At 37.3% G+C, this 17,134-nt stretch overlaps 1 protein-coding gene across 4 annotated transcripts in view; it reads left to right on the forward strand.

Annotated features, from left to right (window-relative positions):
• Positions 1-17,134, forward strand: part of SH3BGR (SH3 domain binding glutamate rich protein) — a 63,871-nt gene that overhangs the window by 24,255 nt on the left and 22,482 nt on the right. The gene's annotated exons all lie outside the window — the stretch shown is intronic.

Below are 17,134 nucleotides of genomic sequence, written 5' to 3' on the forward strand. Positions count from 1 at the left end.
GACTCCTAAGACCTGCCATGACTGCCCTGAGTCCTGAGTTGCCGAAGTGAAGAGGGAAGGGGCACCGTGGGAGGTGGGAGCAGCAGGTGGGCAGCCCATGGGCCACAGCAGTGCTCTGGAGTCTATCTTAGGGGCCGTTAAGACGTTGTAAGGGTTTTAAGCAGAGGAGTAATTTTATTTCCTTGTCTAGAACTCTTTTTGGCTACAATGGGATGAATGGATTGAAGTGGTACAAATTACTGTAGTAAAACGGATGAGATGTCATGGTGGCGTGGACTAGGGTGGTGGGGATAGAACAGTATAGAAGTGGATGATTTTAGTATCTGTTTTGGAGGAAGAACTGGTAAGAATTGCTGATGGATTGAATCAGCAATGAGAGGGTTTAACCTCCTTGATTTTAGGACCATCAGATTCTATTTTACAATTTGGTTTCTGGTTCTGTTGTGCTCTGAAGAGGGACTGTACCGTGATGAGTTTTTATCTTAAGTGCATCTTTGTACCCCAATGCGTATCTTCATTTCTCTTGAAAAGACTGTTTTTTGAATATTAAAATTTAATTTTTATCCAATTAATATGTGTATAATTTTGAAAAGGTCAAGGGTTATTACAAGGGTTATTACAGAAAATGGTAGGTCCTGCCTTCACCCCTCATGCATGACTTTTCTGTGTGCTAAGGTGCAGAGCTCCAGGCCAGACATCACTTCTGCTCAGGACTGGAAAGCTGCGGGTCCATATTCTTAGTAGTTTCCAGGGCTGTTGTTGAGAAACCTGGTGCCAGTCTGTCTACTGACCCTGTATTTGTGTCTGTTTTTTGTTTTTCTCATTCCTGGGAGACTTTAGGTTCCTCTCTTTTGCTTTGAAGGTGTATGATGAGCTGCTTGGAATGGTCTTTTCTTCCTTGTTTGTGCTGGGCACTTGCTGGGCCTTTTTTCAATCTGGAAAGTCATGTCCTTCAGTTCTGGAAGATGTTGGAGGTACTCTTTCTGTGGTTATTCTTTTCCCATTAGTTTCCATTTTCTTTTCTTTGCTCTTTTTGAAATTCCTCTTATTTGACTGCTGGGCCTCCTGGACTAATCATACAATATTTTGTTCTTTGCTTCTGGTTCTTTCACTTAGCATAATGCTGTCAAGGTTCATCTATGTAGTAGTATGCATCAGTACTTATTTTCTTTTTATGGCAGAATGATATTCCATTGTATGAATAGACCATATTTTATTTATTGATTCATCAGTTGACGGACATTTGGGTTGTTTCCACTTTGGGACTATTATGAATAATGCTGTTATGACCATTTGTATCTTTTGTTTAATTTTATCTTAAATATTAGTATTGTATTATAGGCTGCTCTGCAGAAGACTCACTTGGACAGTTTTTAAAAAATTAAGATGCTCGAGTTCTGCTTCAGACCTACTGACCCTGAATTATAAGGGGAGAGGGTCAGGGACCTTTTTTTTTTTTTTTTTTTTGCGGTACGCGGGCCTCTCACTGTTGTGGCCTCTCCCGTTGTGGAGCACAGGCTCCAGACGCGCAGGCTCAGCAGCCATGGCTCACGGGCCCAGCCGCTCCGCGGCACGTGGGATCTTCCCGGACCGGGGCACGAATCCATGTCCCCCGCATCGGCAGGCGGACTCTCAACCACTGCGCCACCAGGGAAGCCCGCCCTTCATTTTTAAAAAGCTCTTTGGTTGATTCTGATGCACACTCCTGTTTAACAACCACTAAGTTAAGGACTCATTTAGCAAATATTCATAGATATGCCTCGCCAAAGTGAAGGTGATATCATATTTGCTTTAGTTAAAGAACTCACACATTACAGAGAAACAATGAGCTCACTTTGTTTCTCTCCCCATCCTTGTTTCCCTCGCTCCTTAGGGGCCACTAACATCATGGGTATTTTAAGACTATATATAAAACTATGTATTCATCTCCACAAGCAGTACATGTGTTGTTTTGTATTTTTAATGCTTAATTGGTATCATATTTTTTTTGGAATTTTCTGCAAATTGCTTTTTTCATTACGTTTTGAGACACAGCCACCCTAATATATGTAATTCTATCTCACCCTCTGCTCTGCGTCATCTTGTCCCATTAAAAATATTACCTAATCTCAGATTTTAGATCTCACCCTGGTTTGTGTTTAGATTTTGTCCTATTGCATGAAATTCTTTTTGGCTAAGTAGAAGAAAGGGATGGCCATGGAATTATAGAGCTCAGCCTAGAGGGACTTAACATCCAGTTCAGAGCCTTCTCTTCACAAAGGAGGAACTCGAAGCCCAAGAAGTTTAGGTGATTTGCACAAAGATACTCCACTAATTAGCAGCACAGTCCATGCTAGAACCTTTGGTGCTGTCAGCATTGCTCGGGTTTATAGGGGTTGGTGTGTACTTGGGGCAAAGTCCTTCAAGTATCCTTTGGGAAGACAGACACTTGATGATTTATGGAAGCGATATTATTTGTCAAGTATCGTTTTGTAGCAAACAATATGGTGGAGAAGTGTCAGCAAGGAAATCAATCTTGTTCAAGCTAAAAATAGATACTCTTGACTATTATGGAGAAAATGTATGCTTATAAAATGATATTAAGCATTACAAGCAGCATTATTGCTTGTAGAACAGTTTTCTTAGGCAGGCTGTACCAGGCCAAGTACCAGGCCAGTTCTCCCAAGAGAGCTTTGTAAGTGAGCATTGCCTCCATAAAATCAACCTCAGTTCTTCACAGGCATCTGGTCATATCTGCTTCAATGAGCATCATTATTTTATTTTATTTTTCTTATTGAAGTATAGCTGATTTACAGTGTGGTGGCAATCTCTGCTGTACAGCAAAGTGACTCAGTTATACACATATAGACATTCTTTTTTTATATTCTTTTCCATTACGGTTTATCCCCAGATATTGGATATAGTTCCCTGTGCTATCCATCTAAATGTAATAGTTTGCATCTGCTAATCCGAAACTCTCAGGGAAAGAAAAGACAAAAGAGCAAAGAACATAAAATTGTGAAAGGATAGACTCTTCATTAAATGTTATTGGGACGATTGGACAGTAAGATGTAAAAAAATTGAAATCAGACAACCATCTCACACCATACACCAAAGTTAACTTAAAGTGGATTAGAGACTTGAATGTAAGACCTGAAACCGTGAAACTTCTAGAAGAAAACGTATGTAGTACACTGTTTGACATTGGTCTAGCAGTATTTTTTTGGATATTTCTCCTCAGGCAAGGGGAACAAAAGCAAAAATAAACAAACTGAATGACATCAAACTAAAAAGCTTTTGCACAACAAAGGAAGAGATCAACAAAACAAAAAGTCTACTTCTCCCACCTACTGAATGGGAAAAGATATTTGCAAACAATGTATCTGACAAGGGATTAATATCCAAAATATACAAAGAACTCATATAATTTGACATCAGAAAAACAATAAACCCAATTAAAAATGGGCAGAGAACCTGAATAGACATTTTTCCAAAGAAGACATACAGATGGCCAACAGTTGCATGAAAAGATGCTCAACATCACTAATCATCAGGGAAATGGGAATCAAAACCACAAAGAGATATCACTTCACACCTGTCAGTAGGGCTGTCAACAAAAAGACAACAAGTAAAAAGTGTGGAGGAGGATTTGGAGCAAAGGGAACCCTTATACACTGTTGGTGGGAATGTAAGTTGGTGAAGCCACTATGGAAGACAGTATGGCGATTCCTCAAAAAGGAATTCAAATTCTAAAAGATATATGCACCTTGATGTTTATTGTGGCATTATTTACAATAGCTGAGATATGGAAGCAACCTAGGTGCCCATCAATAGATGAATGGATAAAGAAGATGTGATACACACACACACACACACACACACACACACACACACACATGCACTCACACACTGGAATACTATTCAGCCATAAAAAGACGAAATCTTGCCATTTGTGACAACGTGGATGGACCTTGAAGGTATTATGAGAAGTGAAATAAATTAGATGGAAAAAGACAAATACTGTATGATTTCACTCAATATGTGCAACATAAAAATCTAATGAACAAACAAACAAACAAACAAAATAAATGAACAAACAGAACCAAACACATAGATACAGAGAACAGAGTAGTGGTCACCAGAGGGGATGGGTGAGGGAGAGGGCGATACGGGTAAAGGTGATCAACTGTATAGTGATGGATGGAAACTAAATTTTTGGTGGTGAGCACGTTGTAGGATATACAGAAGTAGAAATGTAATGTATACACGAAACTTATACAATGTTATAAATCAATGTTACCTCAAAAAGTACTTAGTGATAGGTTAAAAAATTATAGGTTGTGGGCTTCCCTGGTGGCGCAGTGGTTGAGAGTCCGCCTGCCGATGCAGGGGACACGGGTTCGTGCCCCGGTCCGGGAAGATCCCACATGCTGCGGAGCGGCTGGGTCCATGAGCCATGGCCGCTGAGCCTGAGCTCCGCAACGGGAAAGGCCACAACAGTGAGAGGCCCGCTTACTGCAAAAAAAAAAAAAAAAAAAAAAAAAATTATAGGCTGTTTCTGTGGCATGCAAAATGAAGTAATAAAGTCACTCCAAAAAAGTTTTAGGCAAAATATAAATGTAATCACTAAGTCTATTTTCAAAGACAACAGCAATCATTCTATCTTATTTATAAAAATGGATGAATAGAGGAAAAATCTTGATACAACAAAATTATCCAGAGAACTATACTGTGAATATACCAAGCATATGTACCATGCAATACGCTATGAATGACAAGCATATTCTTACCATATATGGTAGGAATATATCAAGAATATCAAGTAATGAGATTCAGTCGGTCTGGAGTAGATCCTGAACAACTATATATTAGTAAAACTACATGAGTATATTGTTGTAGTTTATCTTACGACAGGGCCGAAAGTAAGCTCATCACACGAGATGAATTGTGCCGAAGCACAGCAGTAGAGGGCTGCCGCTCGCTCAGGCAAAACAGCGCCGTCTGTCCTTCTGTGGTAGCTTTTATTAAAGCATTATCTAGGTTTACATTTTAAGACTTGTTTTCTTAACATTTCAGAAGTGCCAAAGCAGCGACCTATGTTTTTATTAATTATACAAGCGATAATTGGCTTTCGTGAGCACCTGCCGTGCTTCGTCCTTGAGCGCGAAAGCAGCACAAAGTTCCCACCATTATTCTGATTATACTGAAGTAGCACAAGGACACTTCCTTGCGTTCCCACCACTCTGATTATACTGAGGACATCTCATGGATCAGTGCCCAAAGCACTCAATGCTTCTTCGCGGGCCCCCGGTTTGCCGGGGGGTGCGCTCAAAGCAATCAGGACTGTTTGCAGTTCTGGCTTATTCGCCAGCCCCCAGTTTGCTGGGGCAGGGGGGCTCATGGGTCACGTCTCCTTTCCACGTCCTCAGTTATTCCACTACAGTATATGATGGGAATCTCTAATTGAAAATTACTACCCTGGATCATGCTAGATTGAAATTAAAGAAGTAAAAGATGATCGAGTTAACATTTAAAGCAAATAACTAAAGTTAGGATTGATAACCTATACCATCATTGTCAAATATCATGCAAGGAACCACTAGGACCAACGCCTTCTATATGTTATTTTAGTCAGGGGAGTATTATTAAGACACCAATGGAAAATATCCAGTTATATATATGTATATATGTAAATAGATTTTCCCGTAACTGGTAGAGGTACGTACAGTCATCACAATGACAAAGCATCATGTTTACAGAATGCTGTCAGGGTGTGACTATTCAGTGTCAGAATCTGAACATCCCAGTGGGGACCGTTGTCACAGCAGCCACCCCAGGATGTTCTGACATTTCCCACAGTGACACTGACATTGCTCAAGAGGGTTCCAATCGTCTGATGGGGCCATGGTCCCATCCTCTAGCAGAAGATGGATTCTCTCTTAGGATGTATCCAAGTCTGGTGACGAAGGTGCAGATACTATGTCTGGATAATGTAATTTGGGGCCCAAAATGACATGTGATTAAAAGTTTTGATCCTCATTTTCTGGTGTGACTAGTGAGCTTCCGTTGAAAGCAATTTTGAGTCACGGCAAAAATATTTCAATAAGTGCAGGGTTTCCCAGTAACCTGAAGGAGGAAGACCAGACTGAACAGAGGATCCAGGTGCCTTCAAAGGAAGCAGTGTGAAAGGAAGAAGGAGAGGGAGACAGAAACATTTGATGAGGACTGTACAAGACATGAATTTGGAGCAGAAACAGACATTCTGAAATTTCCTAATTTAAAACTGCAAGATGAGCGGTGGAGTGGATGCCATTGAGACCCACGTGTGGTTCAAGATCAACAGGAGGAAATACCTCAAACACAAAATAAAATGCAAAGAAATAGAAATCGTTTGGGAAAGCCAGAGCCTGGAAGTCAGCCACAGGAGACCTAGGACATGAACAAGAGTAGTTCCAGAAAGAGCGAAGATTATCATACTAGGTGAAGTTAAGTAAGACAGAGAAAGACAAATGTCGTATGCTATTGCTTATATGTGGAATCTAAAAAAAATGATACAATTGAACTTATTTACAAAATAGAAAGAAACTCACAGACTTAGAGAATGAACTTATGGTTACTGGGGAGAATTGTCAGGGGGAGGGATAGATTGGGAGTTTGGGATTGACATGTACACACTACTGTATTTAAAATGGATAACCGTCCATCAACAGAGGAAAGGAATGGATAAAGAAGATGTGGTACATATATACAATGGAATATTACTCAGCCATAAAAAGGAATGAAATTGTGCCATTTGCAGAGACGTGGATGGACTTAGAGACTGTCATACAGAGCGAAGTAAGTCAGGAAGAGAAAAACAAATATCGTGTATTAACACATATATATGGAATTTAGAAAAATGGTACAGATGAACCTATTTGCAAAGCAGAAATAGAGACACAGATGTAGAGAACTAACGTATGGACACCAAGGGGGGGAGGTGGGATGGATTGGGAGATTGGGATTGACGTATGTACACTTCTATGTATGAAGTAGAGGGCTGGTGAGGGCCTACTGAATAGCACAGGGGCAAAAAAGGAAGGTACAATCTGTTTGCCGGAAATATATTAAAATGTAATATATGTGTTAAAATGCGTTCCAGTATACATTAGGTGCAGACAAATACTGTTTGATTCCACTTCTACGAGGTACCTAGAATAGTCAAATTCATAGTCAGAAAGTACATCGGTAGATGCAAGGGGCCAGGGGGTGGGGAGGGTGGGGAGGGTGGGGAGAGGGAATGGGAATTAGTGTTTAATGGGGACAGAGTTTCAGTTTAGGAAGGTGAAAAATTTGGGAGATGGTTGATGGTGAGAGTTGCACAACAATGTGAATGTACTTAGTGCCACTGAAATGTACAGTTAAATATGGTTAAAATAGTATGTTTTAGATTATGTGAGTTTTAGCACAGTAAAAAAAAATTAAAAAAAAATAAAATGGATAACCAACAAGGACCTACTGCAAAAATAAATAAATAAAAAGCATGAGGAGAAAAAAAAAGCGTGAAGAGCAGGAGAAGAGAACTCATGACTAAGAGAGAGCAGAGGACCCTCCACTTGAAGGTGATGCTGCAGCCTCCCCTCCAGCCCCTCGTCTCCTGACTGGGCAGGAAAACCAGAGGGTGCTGTCTGAGGACCAGAAACTAGGCAAGAGTTCCTGCAAGATGGAAAGCAGAAAGGGCTGGTTTGAAGGAGGAACTAAGCCCTGGTGTTGGCCAAGGTGGGCTCAGCTCTCAGGGCCCCGCAGGCCCAGATGGGGCATTCACACTGCAGGAGGGGTCCTGGGCAGTGATTTGGAGCAGCCTGGCAGCTGAACCCCTCTCACCCCACCTCCATCCTGCCCTTAGTCCCGGCGGTGGCCCACAGAGGGGTCTTCCCTGGGAGAAGCGGTGAGTGTGAGCTGGGTTGGGGGCGGGGCAGCCCCCCGAGAAACCTGGAGCAGGCAGACCCTGGCAGTCGGCCTCAGCCCTAGATGCACAGCAGAAGCACCAGGGGAGCCGTTAGTACCAGGAGATGCCAGGGCCGTAGCCAAGATGGGCTGAATGGAAATCTCTGGGCGGGGAGGCCCCAGGGGACTTTAATGTGCTCCTGAAGCTGAGAGCCACTTCTGTAAAGGAAAACCTTGTCAAAATAGTGACGTCAGGAATTTTAAACAACCTCAGAAATAGCCAGGAGTTGTGGAAGGCCATATGGGAACAATGACATATGTGAGAATATCCATTCTGGTTTGGGGATATGGAGAAAAGCAGGGAAATACCAATGTCCTGAAGGTCTGGGCTCAGTGGGGGACAGGGGAGGTAAATCATTTTGTTGGGGATCGTTCATATTATGTAACTGTGATTTATTAAGAGAGAACTGTGAGTTTTATGAACAGAAAGGTAAGCAATAGTGAAATAGAAAAGCATTTCAGAACATCTAGATTAGCAGAACGGGGGCAGAGCTGAGGAAAACAGAATGGAGACAAACTTAAGTCAGCAAAATGAAGGGAAGGAAAAACATGAGAGAAGACAGACGAGCTCTAATGAATTAATATGGTAGAAAGAATCAAACCAACTCTATCAGTTGTTCTAAAAAATTTGGAGAGGCTGAAATTTCCTAGCCTGGATTCTTGAATAGTTGCTGTACAGTTGATGAGAAAGGGGTGTTGGATCTCCAGTTATGTGAATTGTCTGTTCTTCCCTTTAATCTGGCTAATTTATGCTTCATACGTTTTAAAAGCACAATCATATTTATGATTTGACTTTCTAATGAATTGACCCTTTTATTATTATCAAATATCTTTTTAAAATCCCTGGTAATACTCTTTGTCTTTTTATCTGTATATAATGATTAAAAAAAAAAGCTGTTTTAAAAAGATGTTCCAGACTTCTTATGCTTCCTGTTTGCATGGTATATCTTTTTCCATCCATTTACTTTCAACTTACCCATGTAGACAACATAGAATTGGATCTTGTGCATTTTTTATTCATTCTGACAATCTCTGTTGTCAACTGGACCATTTAGTTTATTAATATTTAAGTAATCGTTGAATTAATTGTGTTTAGATTTATCATTTTACTACTTGTTTTTTATTTGTCCCCTCTCCTTTTATTCCTCTATTCTATGTGCTCTTGCTTTGTTTTGGGTTATTTGGATGTACTTTAGAATTCCCTTTTAATTTATTTTTTGGCTTTTTAGCGAAACTTCTTCCATTTTTTTTGTAATGCAAAACTATTTTTGGTTGCCCTAGTGATTGTAGTGTACATTCTTAATATTTCATGGTCTATAGTTAATCTTATAACACTTTATAATATGAACAAACATTGCAATCATATATATCCATTTACCATCCCCCATCCTTTGTGCTGTATGTATCATGTATATTACATTTTTGTATATCATCACCTCAACTATACAGTATTATAATTTTTGCATTGAACAATCCTATGTATTTTTTTTTAAAAAAGAGTAAATCTAACCTTTTACATTTACTTAGACAATTTTTTGACACTTTAAATATGTTGTTTCTTTCTGTCTTCTGGTCTTCATTGTTTCTAATGAGACATGAAGATTACTTGAATCCTTGTTCCCTGTATGTAATATGTCATTTTTCTGTGGTAGCTTTCAAGATTTTCTCTTCATCTTTGGTTTTCAGCTATTTGATTATGGTGTACCTGGGCATAGTTTTCTTTCTGTTTATCCTTATTGGGATTTGCTGAGATTCTGGAATCTGTAAATATATATGTCTTTTACCACATTTAGGAAGTTTTCAACCATTATATTTTCAGATATTATTTCTGCCCCATTTTTTTTCATCTCCCCTTCTGACACTCTAATTACATATGATAAGTCTTTTGTCATTATCCCATATTTCCCTGAAGCTTTTTTTATTTTTTAAAAATCTTGTTTCTCTCTGGTCTTCAAATTGGACAATTTCTGTTGACCTACCTTTAAGTTCACTTATTTTTTCTTCTGTCATCTTCATTCTGCATCCAGTCTAGTGAGTTTTAAATTTCAGATATTGTATTTTTTCTGTTATAGAATGTCCCACTTGTTTGATTTTTATAGTTTTTATTTCTCTGCTGAGATTTCTAATTGTTTCAGCATCGTATGCATATTTTCCTTTACATCTTTGAGCACAGTTATAATAGCTGCTTTAAAGTTTTGTCTGCTAATTCCAACATCTGAGTTCTTTCTGGATTGGTCTCTATTTATTGTTTTTTCTTTTGAGGATGGGTCACATTTTCCTGTTCTTTATACTTCAAGTGTTTTGGATACTTGGAGATAGTGAAGGTTGTGTTGTGCAGACTGTATTTTGTTACATTCCTCTGAAAAATGTTGATTTTTTGTTTGTTTGTTTCAGTAGGCATTTACTTTGTCGTACTCAAACTGCAAACTCTATGTTTCTAGTAGCAGCTTAAATCTGAGTTGAGCTCTTTTTTCTTTAGCTGAAACCAGTCCCATACACACATTGTTCTGGGCTCAGCTGGAGATTTTGACAGAGTTTATAAACAGAATTTGGGGCTCCCTCCATCTGCCTCTCACTTGTCCAGGATTCTGTCCTCATTTTCTAGGGGCTGTGGGTGCCCTGAATTCTGTTTTTTTGGATTTTTCAGGCAAAAAACCTGTGGGTTTACTGTTGTGGTTTTATGTCTCTCACAAGATTTGCTTTTTCTCAGGCTTAAGCCCTGAGAACAGCAACTCACCCAGTGCCATTCTCACTTTTTTTTTTAACCATTTTTCAAAAACCTTACTGTTCAGTAGTGTTAAGTATATTTACATTGTTGTGCAAAAGATCTCCAGAACTTTTTCATTTTGTAAAACTGAAACTCTATACTCGTACAACTCCTCATTTCTCCCTATTCCCAGTCCCTGGTAACCACTATTTTACTTTCTGTTTCTATGAATTTTTCGATTTTCGATTCCTCATATAAGTGAAATCAAACAGTATTGTATTTTTGTGACTGGCTTCTTCCACTTAGCATAATGTCCTCAGGGTTCATCTATGTTGTAGCGTGTGTCAGGATTTCCTTTCCTTCTTTTTTAAGGCTGAATAGTATTCCATTGTATGTATGCTCATCCATTCATGCCCTGATGATGTTTGAATTGTTTCCACCTCTTGGCTGTTGTGAATAATGCAGCTGTGAACCTGAGTGTGCAAGTCATTCTCATCTTTTAAGTCAACTTCCTCTTGAATCTTCTTACTTTGGTTCATTTTCCTCTTGTTTTTCCTTTACTTCTGTTTTAAAGAAAATTTATTTAAAAAAATTCACCCAGAGTTTATAGTCATTATTTGTTAGAGAGCTTATAGGATATTACTTGCCTACACTGGAATTGGAGTTGTCAGTGGTATTAGATTTTAACATAGATTGAGACATATGTTATTTATAACAATAAAACAATAATTCAAAGAAAACTGGAAATGAAGGGCATAAACAAACAAAAAGAAAGCTGGAGTGACATTAATAATATTAGATATAGAGGAATTCAAGACCAAAAGCATTAACTAGGTAAAAGAGGTATTATGAGAAATTGTAAAAATCTATAAAGAAAATATAGTAGTCATGGATCTTTATGGATCATACTACATGGCAGTCAAATTCATAAATCAGAAACTCCTAGACATACAATGAAAACTTGTTAAAAACATACCTTTCAATAAATATATTGTACTTATTACATATCAGGCACAATTTACAGCAAAAAACACAAATGTAATCAGCCAACTTAATTTTTAAAAGTTTAAAAATTAAAAACTTTTCTTCTAGCTTTATTGAGATATAACTGCAGCACTGTATGTATACAGCGCTGCAGTTTAAGGTATACAGCATAATGATTTGACTTACATATATCATGAAATGAAGTTTAGTGACCATCCATCATCCTGTACAGACACAAAATGAAAGAATTAGAAAAAAAATTTTTTTCCTTGTGTGAGAACTCTTAGGATTTGCTCTCTTGACAGCTTTCGTATATAACACAGAGCAGTGGTAATTATATTTATCATGTTGTACAGTACATCCCTGGTACTTATTTATCTTGTAACTGGAAATTTGTACCTTTTGTCTACCTCATCCAATTCCCCTCTCCCCACACGCTGCCTCTGGTAACCACAGACTTTTTTCTATGAGTTTGTTTGTTTTTGAAGTATAACTGACCAACAACACTATGTTAGTTCCCGGTATACAAAATACAAAGATATTACAGAATTATTGACTGTATTCCCCATATTGTACATTTCATAACAGTGACATTTTTTTGTAACTGAAAGTTTGTATCTCTTAATCTCCCTCACCTATTTCTTTCCTCCCTCCATCTCCTTCCACTCTGGCAACCACTCTGTATTTATGACTCTGTTTCTGTTTGGTTATGTTTGTTCATTTGCTTTGTTTAGATTCCACATTTAAGCGAAATCATACAGTATTTGTCTTTCTCTTTCTGACTTATTTCACTTAGCATAATACCCTCTAGGTCCATCCATGTTGTTGCAAATTCCATTCTTTATAAGGCTGTGTAATATTCCATATATATATATGCCACATCTTCTTTATCCACTCGTCTATTGATGGGCACTGAGGTGGCTACCATACCTTGGCTATTGCAAATAATGTTGCGATGAACATTGGGGCATATATTTTTTCAGATTAGTGTTTTCATTTTCTTCAGATAAATACCCAGGAATGCAGTAGATGGATTGCGTGACAGTTCTACCTTTAATTTTTTGAGGAATTTCCATAATGTCTCCTCTAGTAGTTGCACCAATCTACATTTTTATCAACAGTGCATGAGCATTCTCTTTTCTCCATATCCTCACCAATGCTTGTTATTTGTTGTCTTTTTGATAATAGCCATTCTGACATGTAAGAGGTGATATCTCATTGTGGTTTTGATTTTCATTTCCATGATGATTAGTGATGTTGAACATCTTTTTATGTGCCTGTTGCCCATCTGTATGTCTTCTTTGGAAAAATGTCTATTCAGGTCCTCTGCCCATTTAACATTTTTTTATGTTGAGTTATATGAGTTTTATTTTTTTTAACTTTTTAAAGAAATAAATTTATTTAATTTAATTTATTTTATTTTTGGCTGTGTTGGGTCTTCGTTGCTGCATGTGAGCTTTTCCCTGGTTGTGTCAAGCGGGGGCTACTCTTCATTGTGGTGTGTGGGCTTCTCATTGTGGTGTTCTCTTGTTGTGGAGCACAGGCTCTAGGTGTGTGGGCTTCAGTAGTTGTGGCATATGGGCTCAGTAGTTGTGACACACGGGCTTCATTGCTCTGCGGCATGTGGGATCTTCCCAGACCAGGGCTCGAACCCATGTCCCCTGCATTGGCAGGCGGATTCTTAACCACTGAGCCACCAGGGAAGCCCATGGGTTTTTTTAATTTTTATGTTTTGGCCATGCCACGTGGGTTGTGGGATCTTATCAATAGCTCCCCGACCAGGGATCGAACCCATGCCCCCTGCAGTGGAAGAGTGGAGTCCTAACCACTGAATTCCCTATATGAGTTCTTTGTATATTTGGATATTAATCCCTTATCAGTTGTAGTATTTGCAATATCTTCTTTAATTCGGTAGGCAGCCTTTTTGTTTTGTTGATAGTTTCCTTTGCTGTGCAAAAGTCTTTTAGTTTGATGTAGTTCAGTTTATTTATTTTACTTTTGTTTCCCTTGTCTGAGGAGACAGATCCAAAAAAATATTGCTAAGACTGATGTCAAAGAGCATACTGCTTATGTTTTCTTCTAGAAGTTTTATGGTTTCAGGTCTTACATTTAAGTCTTTAATCTATTTTGAGTTTATTTTATTTATTTATTTATTTTTTGCGGTACGCTGGCCTCTCACTGTTGTGGCCTCTCCTGTTGTGGAGCACAGGCTCCGGACGTGCAGGCTCAGCAGCCATGGCTCACGGGCCTAGCTGCTCTGCAGCATGTGGGATCTTCCTGGACCGGGGCACGAAACTGTGTCCCCTGCATCGGCAGGCGGACTCTCAACCACTGTGCCACCAGGGAAGCCCTGAGTTTATTTTTGTATATGGTATGAGAAAGTAGTCCAGTTTGATTCTTTTCCATGTAGCTTTCCAGTTTTCCCAACACCATTTATTGAAGACACTTTTTTTTTCCTTATTGTGTATTCTTGCCTCCTTTGTCATAGGTTAAGTGACCCTAAATGTGTGGGTTTATTTTCAGTGTCCCTATTCTGTTCTATCAATCTGTATGTCTGTTTTTGTGCCAGTACCATACAGTTTTGATTTTGTAGCTTTGTAGTATAGTTTGAAACTAGGGAGCATAATACTTCCAGTTTTGTCTTTCCTTCTTAAGATTATTTTGGTTACTTGGGGTCTTCTGTGACAGCAAACAGTTTAATAGATATGTATAGATATATGTATACACACAAGAATAAGAATATATTAGATAGATATTAATAGAATGTATTCTCTTACACTTATTAAACAATTTCTAAATCTATTACGTTCTTGGTCACAAAGGAAACTTTCATAAATTTCAAAAAGGGATGATTTTACAGGATACATTTTTATCCCAAGTATAGAATTACAATCTGGAAGAGAAATATCATAAAAACTTAAGAAATAAATATATGCCATTTCAAATAACTCCATATCCAAGGGAAAACAAAACTGATATTACAAGTCATCAAATAATAAGCAAAAGATATTATTTCATACACAAACCCCAATATACAGCCAAATCTCTATACAGAGGAAAATTGTTAACTTTAAATATTCTTATAATTAAAGGAGAAAGGTAAAAACTTAGTAAAATAAATATTCAACTTATAAAATTAGGAACATAGAAAAAAAAGAGTAGACAGTGAATCAATAAAAAGAAAAAACAAGATTAATTTAATACAAAAGAGAAAGTGTGTGTCTGTGTGCCTCTGTGTGTGCATATATGAATACAATTTATATATAATTTGAATATATACAACTTGAATACATTTATATGTAATTTGACTATATATAACTTGAACAGACATATGAAATAGATGAAATCCCTGACCAGTTGATATATTACTTAGAAAACTTTCAGTTATACCTAGATCAATTTCTGTTACGAATTCAGATGGGAAGTCTAAATAATATATTAGCAAACTGTATCCAGCAATGAATTAAAGGTAATACACCAAATTAGAGCAGAATTTTTTCTATCAAAGTAGTTCATTACATGAACTTATTGATGGAGAAAAACTGTAAGATTGTGTCCATAAATACCAAGAAGATATTTGATATAATTCATCAGACATTCCTAGTTAAAATAAACATGGATTAAAATATAAGTAGAAGGAAACTGAGTAAATATTATAAAAACCAATTATCAAAAGAAAACTGTATCCTAATGAACCATGAAATACTGAAGCATTAAAATCAGAAGAAAGATAGGCATGCCTGTCATCACCATATTATTAAACATTGTTTTAGAAGCTGTAGTTATTACAAAAAAAGTAAGAAAATGAAATATCTCATATATATGTAGCATATATGAAATATAAAAATTATCTTTATTTGTGTATGATGTAATTGTATGCCTAGAAATCTCAACAAACTCCAATAAAATCCATTAGAATTAGTATTATAGTTTATTAAGTTTCTGGATTAAAAAAATGCAAAAATTAGTAGCTTTTATTTATATCAACTATAATGGATAGGAAGTTAAAATGTAAAAAACATATCTCACCTACAATGGTGATAAAAATCTCTAAAATGTTTAGGAATAGATTTATCTGAAAGACACCAACAAATATTAAAGCAATGGAGAGACCTATGATGCCCTGAGTAGGATGACCTAACAATAAGAAGTGATAATTCCTAAACTAATAAATACATTTAGTGCTATTTCAATGAAAAGCCTATTTAATATTTTTGACACTAGCAAAAATGATCTTAAAATGAATTGGAATAATACATGTCTGAGAAGAGCCAAGAAAATCTTGAAAAAGGAGATTTTGTGTAGCAAAGTCTTGCCTTTCTGAATATTGAAATTTATGTTAAAAACTACAGTGATAAAAGCTGTATATTGGCATGGGAACTGATAAATACATCCATGGATATGTTTATATATTTATATATAGACTAGTGTGTTAACAGATCCAAATGCATACATAGAACTTTATAAACGACAAAAATAACATCTCAATTCAAGGGAAAAATAATGGTACAGGCATAATTTGTCATCTATCTGAAAGAAAACAGAGCCCTACTTTATAGCGTATACAAAATTAGATTCCAGGTGGATTAAGTCTCTAGATGTTAATAATTAATACAAAATAATAGAAATACATTTCAGAGAATAAAACTTAGATAAATTTGTGTATATAAAGGGCGACAAAACAAAACAAAAAAACCCAACAAAATTTGAAAAAGTTATAGACTGGAGAAAAAAACTTGTAACCTGACAAAGGGCTAATATTTCTATTGTATAAAGAACCTATAAAAATTGATAATAAAACACAAACAACTCGTAAAAATGGGCAAAACATATGAAGGCATTTATCTGAATAGCAAATGTAAGTGGCTAAAACTCATGAAAAATATGCCTTTCCTTTCCAGTAATGAGGAAAATGTAAATTAAAACAAAAATGAGGGCTTCCCTGGTGGCGCAGTGGTTGAGAGTCCACCTGCCGATGCAGGGGACGGGTTCATGCCCTGGTCCGGGAAGATCCCACATGCCGCGGAGCGGCTGGGCCTGTGAGCCATGGCCGCTGAGCCTGCGCGTCAGGAGCCTGTGCTCCGCAACGGGAGAGGCCACAACAGTGAGAGGCCCGTGTACCGCAAACAAAACAAAACAAACAAACAAAAATGAAATTCCATTTTCTCCCAACAGGTTGGCAAAGATTAAAAAGTGCAATCATCTTCATTGCTCATGGAGATAAAGGAAAAGGGGCCAGGCACATATTACGATGGGAATGTAAATTGCTACAATTTCTTTTTTTAGAAAGAAATTAATCCTCCCCACCATTTTATTCATTTTAATATAGCATTGTTTGTACAGGCACAAACGTGTGAACTTTCTGAAAAACCATAAACTGGGAAATATTTGAATAAGTTGTTATATATTTAATATTAAGCAGATGTTAATAACAGTGAGTTACAACCATATGAATTAATCTGGACAAATGTACATGAT

Source organism: Orcinus orca, chromosome 5 (assembly GCF_937001465.1).
Source record: "Orcinus orca chromosome 5, mOrcOrc1.1, whole genome shotgun sequence".
NCBI classification, from domain to species: domain Eukaryota; kingdom Metazoa; phylum Chordata; class Mammalia; order Artiodactyla; family Delphinidae; genus Orcinus; species Orcinus orca.